This window comes from Struthio camelus, chromosome 14, assembly GCF_040807025.1.
Source record: "Struthio camelus isolate bStrCam1 chromosome 14, bStrCam1.hap1, whole genome shotgun sequence".
Taxonomy (NCBI): domain Eukaryota; kingdom Metazoa; phylum Chordata; class Aves; order Struthioniformes; family Struthionidae; genus Struthio; species Struthio camelus.
The window spans coordinates 11,398,727-11,416,124 of NC_090955.1; the positions used below are offsets into that span (position 1 = coordinate 11,398,727).

Sequence of the window (17,398 nt, forward strand, 5' to 3'; positions counted from 1 at the left end):
GCTCCTCAGCAAGAGCCTGCCGTTACCCTAGACGGAAATCCAGCTCTGGCTAGCTCCCGACAGGACATTTACAACTACCAAACACTTACAAAAACTCTTTGCATACTTCATGCATCTAATCAGGTTGAGTCCTTGTTGCCGGTTTCTACTTTCTTCTTTTAATTTTTTACTCAACTGTCAGCTAAAAAAAAAAAAAAAACCTTCCTGCCTGAGATTTTCTTGTAGAGACCACAGTTACCAGGCAAAACTAAACAGAGCATCAGAATATTTTGCATATAGTTAATAGCTGTAAAAATTCATATCATTCTGCTTTCTTTTTTCAGCCAAGCTGTTGTTCAGAATACTTTTAAGACACTTGTTAGCACAATGATTTCTTACTATACATTTGTACCATACACTTAAAAAATTAAACGCCTGCCTCTTGCATTTTTAAGATCTTAGAGTCCTGAACACAGCATGGTGCATTTCCTGTATTGCACGAATGAAACCCCCACAGCCCTCTAGGCGTTTCTGGGTAGTCTCAGACTGCCCTAGTCCTGCTGTGCTGGTCTCGTGCTGCTCACACGTAGGAGCAGCTCCTGTCCGGTGAACATCATGTGAACAGAGCAGAATTCCCATTTCCTGCCTCTCATACATAGGAGGAGAGAATGAAAGATATCAAAGTCATCTACTTCAATTTCTAAATTCCTTTGATTTTGAAAGTCAATGGGATTTATGAACATAAAATCCTCAAAAGATTGCACAAAACCTGAAATGAGTTTCCCAGTGCCAAGTCGGAAGTCAATCAAGAGTAGGAGCCAGGAACTGAGCTTCTGAACTTAAATCTATTGCTTTCACCCCAGCTTGGCCTTTACTCTTCAGCACCACTGCAGTATTTGCAGCTCCAGGGCTACTTTAAAGGCTAGAAACAATCCTCATTCTAAAACAGTTGACTGTCACACGTAATTCAAGAAATGCATCCTGGAATTCAGGTTAGACTTAAACTGAGAAGAAATTTTCACTGCAGCCGAGTTTAAAACCTCTATGAAAAGGTTACATCAGTTTTATAATGGAACAATATAACAATTTGTCAAGGCTGCTAGTGGGCACACTATGCTACGAAATAAAGTTTTAGTTTTTGGTGGTACAGTTTAAGCCTCCCTGAGCAGCTTTCACTCCTTCCCTCTCCCATAGGATACATAATTTACCAATTCAAACTTGGGATGAAAGTAAGTTTTGAGTTTTACTGTGCCAGTAAACAGAGGGGGAAAGTGCAAATTAAGTAGTGTTTAGCATCAGGGTTCTATTTTCAAGACATGCGTCTGTTCTCAGGATGACAGTTGAAAAACCTGGCTGAACAGGGACATTCCCGACCAGACACCATTAAACAAGACTAAATTGTAAAAATCAAATACTCAAGATTGACCAAGACACTTTTGCATTGAGCAAAACCAGCCCCGGGGGCAGGGGAAGAAAGAGGGGAAAAAAACCACAAACTGTGCCTAACGAGCACAAACTGTACAAGTCATATAACTACCTAAAAAGTTAGATATGTTCTTCCAACAAGCTACACAACCCCCTACCCCCCCCGCCAAGATAAATTTAGATGTGTATTAATTAAGGAGAAAGCTAACTTTTTGTAACATTGCAAGGAGTCTAAAGTCCTTACAACTAGTACAAGTTGCAATGGTATAAGTCTAGAAAGAAAAAAGATTTAGTGAATGACGATTTCTTAGACCAAACTTTGGAAAGAAAAATGTTTCTGTATAAATAAGTACAAATAAGGTGATACAAGTTGAAGCAAAGTCCAGTTTTGAAAATGAAAAAGGCTACAGATACATACAGAGAACGTGTGTACATATATACACACACCTCTACTCTTTTAAAGTTTCATGCTTTTATCTCCAATGTACTTTTGTCTGTAGTGTAAATACTGCAAATACTCATATACTATTAAAATTTATATATATTTTGCTATCCTTAAAATACTTAAAACATCATCTGTTTTGGTCAAAAATTCTTCGTAGGTCTATATAGTGTCTTGTAGCTTGTAAAGCAGCATATTCTAGATGGAAAGTGTCTTTCAAAGCTTCTGCATACAATTCATTACAGCTGCTCATTGGGGATGAGAAAAGTATCCAACGTAAAAATCTAACTGAAAGCTCCTCTAGGGAAAAGAGTGTACAAATCTGCACAGAAGTGCAAAAGCTTGTTTGACTGCAGAAAGAAAGACGACAGTACACAAGAGGATTCAGGTGTAAAGTGACATACGGCATGCTTCCATCTGGCACAGGTATTCAAAAGTTTTAATGTACATTAACAAGTTACACCTACAATACAGCTATGCAAAGATGCAGAAACAGTGAAAAGAATACAAAAATGAAAAGCAGTGCTTAAAGTTACATAGAAAAGTTTTCTGGTACGACAAGGACGAGGTGATAGAGTATAAAGCCTCCGCAACCACCTGGCGAGGCTGCCAGAAATCAGCAAAGGAGGGCACAGTCAGAAGGGTAAGAATCACTAGAATGGAGTCAGCACTCTGTAAAAAGCTATTTGAAAGACAATAATTGAAAACTGGCACAAGTCCCAAATCAATAAATGGAGATAACACCAGGGCACGACTATAACAGTCATGAGATGCAGGTAATTTAGCACTGAACACAAATGCTCCTTTAGATGCTATACAGCCGTAGAAATACTAGCACCAAATACCTTGGCATACAGTCTAATCTATTAGCACTCTTCCAATAGTCTACATACCCACAGGTGCTCCTCCACTTCCGAGGAAAAAAAAACACTTGATGTTGTTAGATAAACACTTACCTAAAGCACATAGAAGTCTATGGAAAGACTTCACTGACTAACAATATTTGAGCTGGAGCCTATAGAAGTCTCCTGTACCTGAAACTAAATGAAGTCTAAATGCCTGATTTTTAGAGTTGCTAACCAGTCCTGTTTCTTTAAGGCTACTGACATTTAATTGATGCAAATAACTTCACTAGTAAGTCTTCAAGAAAACTAAATAAGCAGTAAGATGCGATGGGATTTGGACATACAATTCTCATTAGCATTAACTGTGTGTTATGATTGCATTTGGAACATGCCATTGGGAAGCGGAACAAAAATTAATGCAAGATCTAGAAGTATCTGCAGACCTGAATTAAATAACTTTACCTATTACAAACAGATTTACAGTACCGAGAAATCTAACTATTCTAAATCCCAGCATATGAAACACTTGATCTTCATCTCTAACCCCACCACTTCCTAGAACACCTCTTTCTGAATATCTTTTCTTCCAAATTCTTCTTTAAATTGCTGTGAAATTGTGGGTTCCACCCTCTCAATTCTCCTTCATGGTATCCCCCCCGCTTAACCCCCCTGCCCAAAAGGGAATATAATTATTTTCAGTTCCCCTGCACACCTAGGGGAATTAGAATAAACTGACTCAGCACTGGACTTTGCACCACAGCTTTTCAGTGGCAGACCTTCGGTTTTCCAGGGAAGGAACCCTAAGAGGCACGTGTGTTGCGAGTTGTAGAGCACAGAGGGAGCCCTTTAAAGCAGATGGGAAGGAAAGGCAACAACCACTAAGAATCAGTTCTTATCACAGAAAAGAGGAGCAAGCCTGTTGTACGTTTAGGCAAAAACCACAAAACCTTGGCTTCAATGAAGGAAGCTGCAAAACTTAGGTTTAGTGGTGTCAGGGCTTCCGTGGAAGTTTTGTCCACTAAGACAGAAGACTTAAACACTTTGGTATTAAAGAAGGAAAATCTTATTTTCAAGCCTCATTTTAAACAGCTTGGCCTACATCATATCGTAAAAATAGTATTTTAATACAAGCTTATTGAAGGCTAAGAACTTCAGGAAAATAAAGCTTCATTATAGACTGATTGCTCTTACATTCAAATTATACTGTTCCCAGAGGCCAAGAACAGCATCCACCTCCTGTTAAGTAGTAAGACACCCATTAATCAGGAAAGCCTTTTTAAAACCCACAAAAGAATTCTAAACCAAAAAATGCCAAGAAATTTACTCCAGCTTTTTCCCCCCTCCATAGAGGGTTAACAGGTGTCTTCTTGGAAACCCCAGAGGGGATCAGTTTTCATTTTATACCTGATCATGAGAAGATGCACTGTTCTCTTCAGGCAGTGAGAGCGACCGCAGAGAAGGCACATGTCAATTTGTCCTGTGGTGAGCAGTATCCTAGGCTGAGGTGTCATATGCAATAAACAATTTACAGAGAAAAAGTTTCCAGGTAACTTTGAATAATTCATTCATTCTTTTAACTTACTTTTATCAATGCTATTAAGTCTTCAAAAGGCTGCTTAAGGATTTAATGAGTTCTTTTTAAATATAAAAACAATAGGCAATGATTTATCAATATGCTACTACAATACATAAACACTTAACTCTGCTTTTTTCTACAATTGTGAACGATCACAGACAAGCCTCCGTGAAGTGAACTAGAAGCAACCAAGTCCTAGAGTGATAAGCACTAAATGAAGCTAAAAGGTTCTTTTCTCAACCAGGTTATCTTGTCCAAATGGGAAAGGCAGCAGGCCACCTGCTGCGAGGCTGCCAGAGAAGGCACAAAAGGATAGTTCAGAGCCATCCCTGCCAACAGCTGTACACTTCAGGTGGTTGCATAGAGAACTGTGCACCATCGCCAGGATAACAACCTGATGATGAGGTTAAGTAGAAGGTGCTTGGTCAGTGCATACTCAGAAATTCATAGGACCTCAGTCTTCTGAGATTCCTAGTCCTTTTTCAGTTTTGGTTGAAGTTCAATGAGTTTGAGAAGAGTACTGATTTAGGAAATAATGCTAAAGACATTTTTACAAAACGAAAAGTGTGTAGGAAGCGGGGGAAGATGGATAGACTTATGTGACTCAGGACCTAAGGGATCTCCAGGACTGCCGAGATGAGTCCAGACACATTAATATCTATTTATGGAATCCCATTCATAAATGTAAAAAGCATCATCTAAAATAAAGGTAAGACTCTTTGTCCCACTGCTCTTAGCGGGAGATTCCTCTATAATCTCTCAAATAGTAGCTAAACAAAAATTTCAAAGCAGTAATAAAACTGCAAAGCAACATGTTGGAGGTATAGCTTTTTGATTTAAAGAATTAATATTCTAGGTCTTTTCCAAGGCAGATTTTCAGTCACACTATGTAGGTATTTATCATACCTTATGGTACACTAAAACAGCAACAAAAACAAGTGTGCTGATGACCACATAAGAGTCACGCCCAGGAAAAAAAAGCTGAGCAGGAAAAGGAGTAAATTTCAGTTTTACTCCTGAACTAAACCAAATCAAACCCCAGAATGGAGCTCATCTTACAACTGCTTCCATATACCCCAGCTGTGTAGAAAAATTGTTGGAATTCAGATGTTTACCTTTAAGTTCCTAAAGGATACATATTAATTATGAGCACACTTTTTTTAAAGCATTAAAGGGTGCTATATCCTCGTGTGTTTCTTGGAAAGTGTTTTCAGTCTCTAGTGTTTGTTCTAAGACTGATACCACTTTATCATCTTTTGCAGTTAACACTTATTCCTAGGTAAACCATGCAGTATACCAGAGTGTCAACATGCAACATGCATTTCTGTTGAAAATGAGAAAAAATAAAGCTTTAAGTTAAAAGGGAAAGATGGAAACATTTATGTGAATATTTCATCTTATATAACACTGCTTCCAGCATTTCATTCAAGATGCTTTTTATACTATTCATTTTATCCATACTTGAGTAAACTAATGATCTAAAATATCTATTACTACATATGACAATAATGTGAAACTGGATTGGGCCTCCATTGCCATGTTAGGTTATACACAGTACGAACCATAGTCAAGAACTGAATGCTGAGCTCAGTTTTCCAGTTTAGAATTCAGCGGTTTTTAGTTAAGTTTGTCCAAAAAAGTGCATTTCACAGAATTAAGCAATCTAATAAAGTCAAGATCACAAAAATAGAGTCAGTTTGTGGAGCTCTCTGTTCATCCTATCTCTAAGATTTTGAACATGAGATCACATCCTGTTTGCAATACCACACACCAAGACACTCTAATGTGGCTGAAGAAGGCTTAATTGCTGCTTTGCAAAGAGAAGCAGCATTTCAAGCCATTTCAGATTTTATGCAATTCCCATTTTTCAAAGATCTTTCTTCTGCTCTTCATATCTGAAAGCTATAAACTTTAAAAAAGAGAATAAATGTCCAGACTGGACTTCTTTCTTGGTCTCACACTGCTATTTCCAGCTAGTGCGACCATTGCGAAAGTAATTTAAATAACAGACTGAAGCAGAAGTTTTAAGGACACAAAACAGAAATTGCAACAGTTCATCAAAATCATTGGCGTATTGTTCTTCATTATTCCTTTAAGTAGGGTTAAAATAGTTAAACTGATAGTGTAAGTACCAACTAAACCAAATCAGCTGCTTATTCTTGATTTGACACAGAATATTTGTAACAAATGAGATGAGTTTGCTATCCATGGGTTGTTAGGCACAAGATCGTGATTTATATTAACCAACTCATAGGCTCTAAAGAACTTACCACCTGTCTAAGTCACTTCTTAAACCACAAGTCATACAAGGAAAAGAAAAAACAGAAGTTAAATACATTAAGTTTCACATCTGATAATATTGGTATGCCAGAGAAGCAGAGACCTCTAGCAAAACAGGTATCTCAAATGTATGTACAATGGAACATACATACATATTTCAACTGTTTCCTTGGTTCAATTTTTTTTTTTTTTAAGTTACAGACTTTCAAATTATTCCTAATGCATTCAAATAGCAAACAGATTTATTTTAGTAGGTAGGAGCCATTTAGTAAGCTAGAGTTTCAAAAGACATATGTAGTCTTGACAAGCTATGCGTAGCCAAAAATCACAGAATCAGAATTGTAAGTCATAATCCTGGATACATTTGTCTACATAATGTTACAATAAGGAACAAATACAGAGGCATCCACATTTACAAATTTAGATCATTTATAATGATCATAATGATTTCAAATCCTGAGTTTGTTTTCCACTTGTAGATTTTCCTCGTCTGATGTCAAATTAGAATAATTTGATAATGTTAGTCACTAATGCAGTTTTTTAAATAGCAATCCCTATAATTAAGTACCAACAAGAAAAAGAAGCAGAAGTACCTCAGGATAGATCAACGCAAAAAACTAGCTGCAGATCAACTCCAAACAGCATTCAAACCTCCCTGCACTAGTTTTCTAGGGAGAATATAGTAAAACTTCTTACTAGTTCTGATTACATAAAGTTATTTCAAACACCATAGCTGACGACTATTTCCGTACCCCACACATGCATCTTTAAAGACGACCAAAGGAGGTGAACTGAACTGTTACAAACAAAAAGCTGTAGAAAGACTGATTTATATTCTTACCTTATAAACATAAAAATCACCTTTGTAAAAGGCTTTAGTTTCGTACCCATTTTTGCTTCTTAAACTATTGGATACCAAATTAAAAATCATTTGAGGTCTTTCCTCTATACATGCTTTCTAACAGACCTCCAAAAAATCCCACAATATTAAAGCGGAGTAATAGCAAAAGCAAACGTTACTACTCAAAACAAGTTTCTGTTACTAGTAAGGCAGTTAGAACAAGTAAGAAATAAGTATTATACAGCAAGTGCTGCTTTCCAAACATATTGAGACTTTATTGTAGTAAAAAATATTCTGAAAAGCAGGAAGATCAGATTTGTTTCAAGTTTAATCAAAATGAGAATAGTATCACATAAAATATTTTATTTGCCACTTAAGCTATCAGTTCTGCAAATACTTTCACACCTGCTTATCTCTGGACATCTGATTAGTTGCCTTGGTATCAGCCCATAACTTTTATAGGACCAGACAGGCAAGTATACTTTCCAGCCTTAGTCCTTTTTGTCTCTGTCACAATAGATTACTCTTCTCTCTCTACCAGCCTAACTTTAAGCTCAAACTTTAAAGTCTGTTTAGACATCTATTTTAAAACATAAGAAAGGAAAGTCTTTGTTATGGGTTCTGCACAAGATAAAAATAGAAATTAATATTATGTTTAAGAAATGGAAAAATTACTTTTTTTAAAAAAATAAGTAGTAAAGGCATTTTTTGCTTTCAAAGAACAAATTATCCCAGGGCCAAAACAGGAGTTCAATACGACTGTGCACTAATGAGTTAATTTACATAAATTTTAGAAAAGTGTATGTACCACAACTCTAAGCAAAATTTAGTCCCAATAGAATTTAACAGAAACAGAATTTTTTTTAAAATCAATACTTAGTATATTTTATCATCAGTAATTCATTCCTTGCAAAGAAGTTAAGTTTAGAATTGTATTTTGAGTTGTTTGCTTTGTTTTTTAAACTACCTGCAACAGATCATCCTAGCATTTCTCACCAACCAAAAGCTCTGCCACCACTGTCAGCGATTTGATTTAAAGGTCTGGAGAAGTTGCATCTTTGCCTCAGCCTGACAACTTCAACAATCAGGAAAAAGGCATGTTTTCCTATGTGCTGCTCTTCCTCAGAGGAAGGAGAGCACACCAGCAGTACATCTTGCTATCTGGAAGCATCCAAAAGCCACTGCTCATTTAAAGCCAGTCTCCCAGGAGACTGCCATCCTTCAACACTGTCAGGTAAGAAGTTAATCTCTTAAAATATCTATTCAGATGCACAATGGAGATCCCTTCAATTTGTATGCCTTGATTTATGCCCACTATGATTTCTAAAAATAAAATAATGTTAAAGAAAGAAAACTGGATTTTTAGGCAGGTTTATTCTTAAAAGTCTTCAAAAAATTCCTACAATCACTGGAGAATCTATTTTCTAAATATTCCACTGCATATCACTAGACTTTACTGTCTTACACTGATCGTGGCTCAGTGCCAGAATACCAAGCCAGAACTGCAGAGCTGCCAGAACTCTCCTTGGGAGCTGCATTTTAGACCTTCTCGGCTAGGTAAAGCTTGATACCATGTTTACCTTGCGAATATGTTAAGGTGGAACATGCTTCCAATTTGGACACAATTGAGCTCCAGCGCTGAAGTTTATAACCAGTTTCTCTAAATCAAAAAGTATTTTACAAAACAAGTATTCACTTGATTTAAAAACTCTAGAGTTTGAGCTTGGTCTTTTAAGGAAAAAAAGACTTACATTCCTTGCTCTTCAATAAAAGTGAAACACAGCAGACATTAAAGAACATCAGCCTACGTAACTTGGCCATGCTAACTACCTTTCTGTACAGTCCCTTCGGGGCCATTTGCAGGTAGCAGTGGCAGCACAGCCTCCAGAGATGCTCTGAGTCGCACACTGAAGCGGCTTTCCCCTATACTTACTATGAAAGGAGCCAAGGACAATTGGTCAAGACACTTAAGCTACGTGCCCAGAAAGAAAAATATTAAGAGTCTTAGTCTGAGGATAAGACACGACAGATGAGATTACCAAAATGACCATATAGCAAACAAAATGAGAATACTGATATGATTACATGTAATTACTGCTGTTTACCAAGACTAGATAAAAAAAGCTTTTCTTTCCCACAGCCGATGAAGCTTTTCTTGTTTGGGCCAGAAGTACAGTGAGAAGAAGTAATAAGCAACATAAGATCCTCATTAAACAAACATTCTTATATTACAGCAGTAGACAGGGCTACGCCCAGCCCAGTTAAAAGACAACACAGATTCTTTGCTGCTAACAAAAGCCCAATTTCATCTCCTCTCAAAGTGACTTCAGTGTCGTTATATAGACAGCTTACCATAACATTCACGCAGTTTCCCCTGCCATAATGAAATTATGGACTCTTTACAAAAGCATTAAGTACAGGATTCAAAGTTTACCATTTTGCATTTAATGAAAGCTCTAGCTCCTATCTTGCAAAGATTTTCTTCATGTATTCAACTTCATACAGGTGAGGCATTCTACTGTGCAGGCTGTTTTGCAGAGGCAGGAACAGCTGGAATAAGCCAATATTAATTTGAAACATACTGTTTATAATAGTTAGAATGGGTTTTTATTTGTGTTTAACATCACTTTTTAGGCACAAAACATGTTAACACATAGCAACGCCTACGTTAAGGTAGATATGCTGCCAAACCAAAGGAATAATGCGTTTTTTCTATTCATTTTCACTTTTGAGATTTCTATTATTGATCTGCTAGATTGTTATATTCCTACTATAAATAGGAACCTCATGTTTCGCAGCACTTACTCTCGTTTAGTTTTTGCACCATACTTCCTTTCAGATCTCAGGACACCTTTTCCACGCTTCAGTCACGTAACATGTTCCGCTTCCTATATCATAGATACTATAGAACATTACGCTCGAAGTATGCCAATAAAACAACTTCTAAACACTTCTGCTGTTCACAGCTACCATCCTTAGCAGCCACGTGAGCAATCATACCATAAGTTTCTCATTCTGCCCTTAACTTACAGTAAACAGGCTATTTCCTCTAACTCTTAATCTATAGGAAACTCAGTTTTCCTCTAATTATCAAGGCTTTCTTTTGAGTAATTTTTACACGTCCTAATTCCTGTCTAGTGACTCAAATGATTTTATGACAGACCTACTGCCGCAAATTAGAGTATTAATAACAAATCCTTTATCATAGGTAAAAATTTTGGAGAAGAATTCTTATGCTATGGACATTTCACGGGCTTGCATTAAGAAACAAGATTAATTGGAGAAAAAAACAAAACAAAACTTTGAGATACAGCACTAATCCACAGTCATTTTGACACTCACTCTTAGTAATAGGTATTGGTTTTCCCATACTCAGGTGCTTTGATGAAATACATTCCACCTTTGCTTTAATAAGTCTTACCTATCAGTGGCTGGGCTTAACATAATACACTGAATGGTGAAAGTACCTATGTAAACCTTGAGGGTTGTAGCAAACAAGGCAGGGAATAGAAGGAAGCCCTTTCATAAACGGCCAGGTGATAAACCCCAGCAAATGAGATCACTGCTACGTAATCAGGAATCAAAGTATAGATACAAAGAAAGGGTGAAATAACTTACCAAGACCTACCTGGAAAAAAAAAAAAAAAAAAGCCAACCTCATTTACCTTGATACCATCATGCCAAAATAACTAAGTAATATGATGACAGATAACTGCAAAGGCTATTCAAATGCTACATGAAGAGAGTTGTGTAGCGCTTCAGTGTCACGGGACTAGCACAGTTGTGCCAGAATCTGTGGCTAGACTACGTGGAAACAACGCAGTTAGAACTGTGTCTAGGCATCTTGGCTTTCCACTTTCACAGCTAGGTAGCCATTCACACCTAAGCTGCATGATGTGGATTGCAAAACTTCCAGAAAAAAAGCATATTACACATAGATGAGTCTGCTCAGAAACACTAAGGGAGGAATACTAGGATGATCATACAATATGCTGAAAGTTTCTCTAATATAATTAGTTTTAAATGCTTGAAACTTGGAGCTCTTCAAGAGTTCTTATTTTTTCCATAATATGTTGTCCCTTCAGAGTCAAGACTGCCATACAGTTACAAATTATCTACTGAATCACAAAAAAGGATCACTAATAAAAATATTTTTGGTGGAAATATAGAAAAGTTGGGTATAAAAAAAAGACATTGCAGTACAGAGAACAAACGTGAACTGCACTTCAGCTGTTCCCCTTAGAAGACCTACCAGAGAATTTTCTGATTGTGCATAACAAAATACCCTAAAGATATGGGCTAGACAGTGAAAGTTATTTACATCAAGTGACAGGGAAATGTGAAGTTACTCTGAAGTTTCAACCTAAAGCTCAGTTTTAGATTTTGGTTCCTTAACAAGCATCCCTCCTGTTTTATTTTCCTTTATACAAAGGGAGCAAATTTGAGTGCCTGTGAACACTTGCCCAGATGGCCTAAAGCCAATTACAAAATGGGCAGAAACTCTTCTCTTCCTTTACCACATTATAGTGGCTCGTTGTCAAGGAGCGAAAGCCGAACAGCAACATACAATGTCAGTGTCAGGGTTTGGCTTTTTGGCAAACTGACTACATTATAGTTCATCTCAATCCCAGATTAAATGCCTTTACAGAAGCTTCACAAAACAAAACTTCCAAATCTTCATTCCCAGTCTTAAAGAAACATAAGTGTATTACAGACCCTCAAAGGAAAGAAACCATTTTCAACAGCACCTAAATGAATTAGGATACAAAGCTGTATTTTCAGATTTCATGTGGATAAGAATAACTTTCAAATCTTTTTGACCAAAGTTAAGACAACAAATTGAAATACAATCCTCCCCTACTATTAGATAAATAACACGGCTGATAAATATTGCCCTAAACACAGAAACAGTGTTACCTTATATATGCTTCCTTGACAGCTGCATCTAATTTGTGAGAAAATATACTACATAAAATTTATTTCTACAAAAGAGTAAGCCAACTGAATAGTTTGAACTTATCTACAGCAGAGCAGGATGCTACTCCCAGCTCATGCTCCCATGTTCTCAGCATGCCTGTGGGATTATAAAACATACAAAGCAGTTTTCCAAACAACAGGACACTGTTCCTTCAGCAATAAATAGCATTAGCTGTATGCAACTTTGCAAGTGTGTTTATGTACTCTGAAATGCATTTCTCCACATCTTTTCTCTGCCTTTTCAAAACAAGCCTCATTGTTCTCATTTTCTCCCCATTCCTGACCCAGACAGCTCTTCTTGCTCCTTCGCCAGCCTGCCACGCCACTTCTTCCTCCCCTCACTGCTAACAGCTCTAGGAACACTAGGGCAGATGCCATGCTAGTAAATCCAGCTGGAACTGTTAGCCTGCGCTCCTTCCTTCAGCATGGCAGATCAGTCTTTGAAGGAGTTAGATCCTGAAAAGAATCATGTCATTATATTTCCACTAGATTGCTGCTACACCCTGTCTTACTCTTTTTCCAGTATTTGTGCATCAGTGAGCCAGAATTTAGCCATTTCATGTGTTCACCAACTTACGGGAGGAAAAATTTCTAAAATATTCTGATCTCCTTTGAACCAGTGAGCACTGATATTGCCTTCAGAAATCCAGAATTTCAGTCTATGCAGTAGAGAGGTCTTTCTGCAGAGGCAGGTAAGTTACCCATATCAGAACTACCTGCATTATTGGTATTGCTGCCTTGATTTCTCTTTCCCCTTTGAGTACAGTTTTATATGTGGCATTACCTGCAAAATGGCAAAGTCTTCATGGTAAGACATTGGCATTCGTGCCCAATTTACCTGAGGACAGTAACATTGCCATTAACTAAGACAGCACACTCGGTTATCTGGCTTTCTGCTAAATACTGATCTGCTTTCTGCAAAGTCAAGGAAAGTCAGTAACCACACCGGACATTTGAGATGTAGCCCACACACTGTATACTGGAGTAATTCATTTACCTGCTTTCATTTTTATATCTGTATAACTGAACAGTCCAGTCTATTCTTTCTCAGAAGTCTGAGTGGCAGTAAGACTAAACACTTCCTTGTCAATCCACTTCTGATCTACTCATTTTCTGCACAGTACCAAAAGAACAAAATTCAAAGAAAACCTGAAAGAGTAACCTAGCAAGGAAATTAAAAAATCTCAACTCCAACACCAGTCATATTATGGCTGTGCCTATTCCGAGTCTCCAAGTAATTATATGCAACCAATGACTAATGTGTTGGAGAAAAATTAAACTCAAACTCTTTCCTGATGACCATATTATTACATTGCACTTACAGGTCACAGTGCTATTATGCAAGTTATATAAGTGAAGAGACAGCACCTAGTCTAGTAAGTTCAAGACTAAATAGAGCATCACCTTCAGAAAAATCTTAGAATTGTCCTCACTGCTTAGACAAAAAGCCAGAAAAAAAAAAGAATCTAGGAAAACCAGTATCAAGTTGGTGAATTACTATAAAATACACATACCTAAGGCCAAAAAGAAGATATGAGAGAGTAGAGACTAGAAGAAGGTACTCAAAGTTCCATTCATCTCATTTCTGAGAGAGGTCAGTTCTCTGAACACATTAACCCAGATGTTAAGAAAGTATAGCATTTGAAGTTGTAAAAAAAAAAAAAAAAAGCAGTTTCCATTAAATGAGAATGCCGTATCACACGATTTTTCTACTTAAAATTTTAGCACACAGTTATGCGCTTGTTGCATGACCTTAGCAGCAGCAATGCTCCACAAAAAGAGCAGGTGGTGTCACCATTATATATTTTACATAGTTGTTGCATTATTGGTGGTAAGCAATCAGGAAGAGAAACTTGTGTGGCATTTCAAGTAACCTTTATGCTCTCTATATACATATATATGTGTGTGTGTGCGTGCGTGTATGTATGTATATATGTCACTTGCAAGGAAATATCTGTTTTCAAATCAGGCATTTTGGTGCATAAAGTCAAGTGCTGCTAATTAAGAGAATGAGTGATGAATCATAACCCCAGCATCATTCATTAGACAGAACTGCATTTAACTTGGATTTACTGGATTGAGTTTTAGGAATGAAATAAAAGTTACTTTTTACTTCAAAACAGCTTCCAGTACTTCTGTAATAAAGTAATACTTGGTCCATCTAACAGATTTCATTTCAAGATTTCAAAGCATTTTGTTATGCCCACTTGGCACATGCAAAAACTGCATCAGAACAAACACCCAAGCATCCTGTTTACTCCAAGGCCATTTCATTTCAAGTCGAATAATTGTCTCTGTTGCTGCAGATACCAGAAAGCAAAGAAAAAGCACACCTCTCAAAAAGATAAGCTGGCAGTTTCTGGTGCACTCACTTTCCCCAACCCTTAAAAACCTCTTTACAAGTTTTGCTTTGTGTTTGGGAGTATTTGAGAATGAAAGGAGTGTTTTTGTGAGAGCAACCATTATGGCATTGTTTCCTCCCCTCCCCAAAAAGCCCACAAAAGTTTCCATCAGCACTGTATGCTTTCAGTCAGAACTCCTTTTTCCCTAAGACCGCATCTGAAAGTAGTGGCATGAGAGCTGAAAAAATTTCTTTTGCTGCAATTCAGGTAGTAGCTTGCGCATCCCTAATCTCAACATATTTTAGGAGATCTGCAGGTTTATATGGACTCCAAACTCATTGGAATAAATCTCAAAGTAATCTGAGAGGAACTCTGCATTCCCTAACTCAAGACACACAGCACAATATGATCTCCTGAACATAAGCCAGCTCTATTCCTGTAACAAAAATTTAAAGGACTTCAGATATCAACCGAAACTACTTTTATAGGAAGTGAAGCACAAGATACAGTGCCAAGAAGTATAAAAAGTCTGTCATCAAGGGTTTGAAAAAAAGTCTGTTATCAAGGGTTTGAAAAAGAGATCATTTGTATAGTCACATATTCAAAGAACTAGAAATTCACTGTGGTTTTTAAATATGTCAGCCTTATTACTAAAAGGAAGAAGGAAAAAAAAATCCATCTCAGTTATTTTGCTTTCTGCCATATCAGCAAAACTACAGAGGTAGATTCTCTCAGAAACAAAATATTTTACTAAAATTTCTTCAGCTAAAGTAAGATCTTAATAAGAGTGAAAATAGTTGAGGAGAATCAGGTTTTTTTGATTAGAAGCAGTGATTATACAACTTCAGTAATTGGAATTAAAAGAATAAATCACCAAACAGCCTTTTAAAACATTTGATAAATGTCTTTTTCACTCATTTTTTGAGCAATGCGTCTGTGTTCAACTAGATTATGAAAAGTGAAATTAGAATATTTTTATAAAAACCTGAGACTAAAAACCAACATTGGCTTTAATTCATACTTTGGCATGCACCAGCACAGACCTAGACATAAATACTTACTTTGCATGAAGATTTTTCTATTCCTCTAGTTTAAGCCTTTCCTTTTAGCTTGCATCCAACTCAAATGCAACTCAGTTCAGCTGTCCATACTCAAAACTTGCATCAAAGTACCTACCTAAAAGTTGAAACATATTTGGTCATTCCATTTCCATTTGGCGCATAGACCAAGGTTGTAAATTGATTAGCTAAAATTTATTTCCAGGCACAAATAAATGATTTCAGAAGCAGAGCCTAATGCTTAAAGCAAGAGACTACAAATCCTGACATTTTGAAACAGAAACCAATTTCACCACATATCACTGAGTAACTCTGGGCAAGTTAATTAACCTCTCCGCAATCTCTGGAAATTGGGATAACACCTACCTCACAGTGAGGCTTAATTAATACTCATGAAATACTAGGAGATCCTCAGATGGATATGCTATAGAAATACAAACAAGCTTTGTCTTTCAAACAGTATTTTGAAGTTTGATTCGTATTTCAAAAACACCTTCACTCAAGTAAAATGCCAATTCATGAGCAGTATGACTTCAGTTGCACTGATATAGCACTAAATATCTCATAAAGAAAAAAGTAAAATAACTCAAGTAACATTACTTGCCTTCCTTCTCTTGTTCTTTCTACTCTGCCCAGAATTACATTACTCCCTCTGTACTTGCAGTAGTTGGACACTCATCAGCTGCTACTACATACATTGGCACAAAAATTCCTCTGAATTCAGAATCTAATTCTGACTGCACAACTGTAAAATACACTTCCCCTGTATTTCCAGGGCATAAAATAAAACAGTCCACTACGCCTTATTTTTGGCAATATATTCCATAACCCTTCTTATCTGTCTTCAAAAGAGGGCAATAGGAAGTAGTTTAAACAAAAAACTATGGGGCTAGAGATGAAACCTGGATAGACAAGATAACTGGCAATAATCACACACAGCTAGCAGCAAGGTTATTCAGGAAAAAACGCAGGTTTTAAAGAAAATGCAGCAAGCATTACTGGAAACATGATTTTCTTCCAGCCATCAGCATTTCACAAACCCTTGGCAGCGTGCTTGGGCTTCCAGCACGCAGATGTCTCAAGCGGAAACAGGTTTTTACGTCCCGCAAAACTCTAAAATTGTATTAAAGTGAGAAGTACTTTCAGGACCACTACACTTTTTGAAAAACTTATGTGACTACTCTTATAGACTGCGTGCTCGCTATAATTAAAACATCATTCTGCTTCTAAAGTCATTAATGCCTGCACTTATTTTTCAGTTGGGTCTGCTTCTTTTTATATTCCCAAGGAATACAATCATTCTACTGCACAACAAGCTGCTGCTGCATAACAGGTTATATTTCAACAACTAGTATTCTACTGAGCCTTTACAATCTCTAACACATTTAAGGTCTGGAAAGATGTCTACAATCCATTAAGCATGCTAAAAAAAATTCCTAAACAGTTGCTAACATAAATATTGCATGTGGATCATTCAGTGCATTTTTAATACTTTGACATCAGCACTGAAACTAATTTAATGGAAGATGGTTTTGAATAATGAGCATATTTAGAATGATCCACTGTTTAAAATGAGAAAATATTTTGTTCAAGATTTCCCTCCTCCTCCCAAAGGAAACTCCATGGGAACTCT

At 36.9% G+C, this 17,398-nt stretch overlaps 1 protein-coding gene across 48 annotated transcripts in view; it reads right to left on the reverse strand.

Moving 5' to 3' along the window:
* FHIT (fragile histidine triad diadenosine triphosphatase) overlaps positions 1-17,398 on the reverse strand; it is a 620,374-nt gene that overhangs the window by 559,531 nt on the left and 43,445 nt on the right. For 5 of the 48 annotated variants that reach the window (XM_068906935.1, XM_068906931.1, XM_068906933.1 and 2 more), the window contains one exon: positions 15,769-15,883. The exons of 42 other annotated variants lie outside the window; for them this stretch is intronic. The gene's annotated coding sequence lies outside the window, so the exon portion shown is untranslated. Of the gene's footprint in view, positions 1-15,768; positions 15,884-17,398 lie in introns of those variants that run through there. One more of the 48 variants, XM_068906912.1, reaches the window with a different exon arrangement.